Here is a 3,640-nt window from a genome sequence, read left to right on the forward strand (position 1 = left end):
ACCGATTTACCGGGGGTAAAAAGGCCCAATACCGTCATACCGTAAAAGTGAAAACCCCCCCTAACGAGGTGACAGGTGAAGAATGGTGGCTCTGAGGCGTGAAGAATTTAAGAATACACTCTTTTTATAAGCATAACGTTTATAAGCCTACTTAGGTTCAAATTCGGTAAAAAAAAAGCATAACGCTAAGTATCTAAACATATATTATATATAAAGCTGAAAATGAGATTTTTCTTTGTCAAGAAAATGACAGGTAGACTACTGCGGGGGGGGTTTTCAGGGGTCTTAAATACCGTCATACCGACAAAATTTTGGGTCAAATACCGTAATACCGTCGGTGAAGGAAGCCTAATACCGATACCGATATTATATTTATGTTTTTTTCGAAAATAATGAATTTTTCAGTTATCAAATCTATTGTGTAGTAACAAATTAGAAACTGTACAAACAAGTCTTGTACTTTATGAGGCCCCCCAGTCAACCCTCAATTCAGGTATTCACGCACAAATTTTTGCCAATTCACGTATTCACGCGCGAAAAAAAACCATTCACATTCACGCTCCAATTTTGCTTTTACATCTTTGGTTAAACGATTGTGACCTTATTGGGCTAAATTTAACCTTTTTATGGTCTCTTTTAAACAGATTGACCTATTATTATACCAAACATTTTCGCCACTATATAAAGCTTTTGCTTTTTTGACCTTATTCTCGATATCGTCGACTTTTTAAGACCTCTTTTACAGCTATTTGAGCTTTCATGAAGCAATATTTTAGGTCTACCACGCCAAAATTACTTGCTTTGTTACGGGAGGCAAATGCAAAATTAAGCCTTTCCCCCAATAATTTCTTCCTCGCAGACCCGTAAGATGTCTTTTATATTGAGAATAAATTTAAAATCGAGGTTTGGGCCAATCATGGTATGAGAAGCCGTAGACTTCAACACAGGCTTCATAGAGGTGGTGCTGTGGTGCAATTAGAGGACGCGAATTCTAAAGTTTAACCCCCCCCCCTATCGGAGGAAAGAAAATAAATGGAAAATAAGAACGCGAGCGAAGCGAGCGCGAAAAATAATTCGACAATTTTCACTCTCCTTTGTTATTGAAAAACGGCCTTAATACGCTATTGTTAGCCAAGTATGCCTTGTTTGGTCACACAATTTTTGATTTTATTTAACACTGACCTTTGTTGGCGAAAATATGGTACGGCGAGCGACGTACCTGCCTTACCCGGTGCGGCGTTCCAAGAGTTTCGCCCAAGAAAAAATTTAAAATTTAGAATGCCTAGATTGCCTGAAAACGCATCATGTGCATCATGATGTGAATTTTTTTGATCGTTCGATGCTGCATAAGATGTTTTTAGAACTACCTACTTTTACTAATTATTGAAGGAGTAAATACCACTTTTACTGTCTCTAAGTTACTGCAGTATCAGTGTATTGTATTGTAGTAGCAATATAAGTGAATACAGAGAGACGAACATATCATTTAGTGCTGACGGAGAAAATTTTATCTAGACTCATAAAACTCATGAAGAAACTAAAAGGTAAATAGTTTTATACCGAAATACCGTTTTTTATTGATAAAAATATCGAAATACCGACAAAAAAACAGGCAATATACCGATACCGGTAGAAAATGAAATACCGTAATCCCGTCGTTTTTTTCTCGTAATACCGATTTACCGGGTGTAAAAAGGCCCAATACCGTCATACCGTAAAAGTGAAACCCCCCCCCTACTGCCTTTCGCGTGGAAGAAACACGTGTATCTCCTTCAAAACTTTTAAAGTTATGTAATGCTCTGTTCATATAAAAATGAAAATAATAAAACTAGCCATAGCTTTCACTAACTGCCTCCCGCTAGTACAAATGCTTGTAAAAACTAATTAATGCTAATTAAGGCTTTTTAATGCTTTAAAGCAAAAGTTTGGAAATGATTTGGAATAGTTAGAATGATTCTTCTCAACAGCATTTTCTTTGAGATATCAATGAATAATAAGCTAACATAAATGAAACATATTTTTTTTCTAAAAATGTGAATTACTTTTTACAAAGAATAAAATACGAATCTTAAAACATTCATTAGGAAAAGTGTCCAGGTAGAATCAATTGCAGATACTTAACCAGTCAAAAGACATGCAACTATATTTATTTCAACCAATTTGAAATATAAAAGAAACATAGTAGAACCAAACAGCATAAGAAATGCTATGAGCCAGAAACATAACGAGCAGGAACCAAAAATTGACAGGTAACAACGTACTTAGGAGTTTTTCCAACGGTTTAACAAAGGATATCATGATCCAAAATTGTTTACATTAAATGGATTTACCAGTAATCTAGAAGCTGTAACAGCGTCGTGTAAAGGATGGAAGATGATAGGACGTAACGTGGTAATATCGTAATATGGTATCAGTAACGAGGCAATATTGATGAGCAGGAAGCAGGTATTAACAGGAAATAGCGTACATTCAGGACTTTTTCCTACGGCATGATAAGGGATCTCACGGACAAAATTGTTTACATTAGAAAGATATGCCAGTTATCTTGCAGTTGTAACAGCAATATCGTGTAGAAGGATGGAAACTCATGACGTAACGTGGTAATAATAGCAGTAACGAGGTAATATTGCGTTGTCAAGGTAAACGAATCCTCATTCATAAAAAGCTTAAAGGAAAAATAAGAAACATGAAATTAGATGATATATGGTGAGTGTACTGAAATTTCCTCAAAAATTATAGTTCACAAAAGTTTCTTTCAATCTTTGATAATAATTTCCCAAATAGTGCCTGGTAAGTATCAACAAGAACACAGGTTAAACATAAAAGACTAATAAAACCTAGTCTTATAAAAGTACACAAAGAAAAAATATTTACGTACTTACTGTCGAAGTACCATAACACAGGATTTTTAAGCATTCTTGTTGGGAGAAGAGTATGTTGAATGACGATTGTCGAATAAATTTAGTTACAGTGGAATTTCGTTGCCAATTCAACCACAAACAACAATCACTTTTGTCCATATTCAATAGACCTTTTCGCTTTTCCGTCCGCCATCTTGAATTGAATGCAAAAATACAGGAACGAAAATGCCGTGGTTGGATTTAGTTGGAATGTATGCAAAACATATGCAAGTTTACACAAAGATTAAAAAGACAACAAAGCATCTTATAAATAAATATTATAATCATTAAAACAATAAAAGATGGAATTTCTTAATCCAAAAGGAAATATTTACAGAACAATAAAAGCCTTTTAGGAATTTGTTCTTAAAGACATTGCATATTCTGTTTTCATGTCATTAAAAAATTCCACGAAGACGGAGTACACACATCAAACTTTCAAAACACGCAAACTGAAAGCAGTAATTATGACGTCACACTTTATCAATGTTTTGATTTGATCATTTGGCGGCTCTATTCCCAGGAGAATAATTTGCCGTCAGCCGAATAAGGATTGTTTTTTACCTTCGCGGGTGATTTTTCAGTTTGAGTTTCTGTCTAATGTTATGGTCTTTTGAAGTGCTTGTTCTAAGAGATGAGTGAATATAATTGTTTTTAGTTTTCAAGAGAAGCAAATTTAATCTTTCTTCTACAAGATTACACTTTAATATAATGCCAATTATGCATGTAAGTTTTTATTT

General features: G+C 34.4%; 1 long non-coding RNA gene across 2 annotated transcripts; it reads right to left on the minus strand.

Moving 5' to 3' along the window:
• Positions 1–1,994: 1,994 nt before the first annotated feature.
• Positions 1,995–2,989, minus strand: LOC136798928 (uncharacterized). Of its 2 annotated transcripts, none has more exons than XR_010845457.1 (2): positions 2,894–2,989; positions 1,995–2,665 (listed from the first exon to the last, which is right to left on the minus strand). It is a non-coding gene; the product is annotated as an uncharacterized lncRNA (long non-coding RNA). The 2 variants fall into 2 exon arrangements; XR_010845456.1 differs by having other exon boundaries at positions 2,883–2,906.
• Between the last annotated feature and the right edge of the window lie 651 nt (positions 2,990–3,640).

The sequence above is a fragment of the Clytia hemisphaerica genome, unplaced genomic scaffold (assembly GCF_902728285.1).
Source record: "Clytia hemisphaerica strain Z4C2 unplaced genomic scaffold, Clytia hemisphaerica genome assembly, whole genome shotgun sequence".
NCBI lineage: Eukaryota > Metazoa > Cnidaria > Hydrozoa > Leptothecata > Clytiidae > Clytia > Clytia hemisphaerica.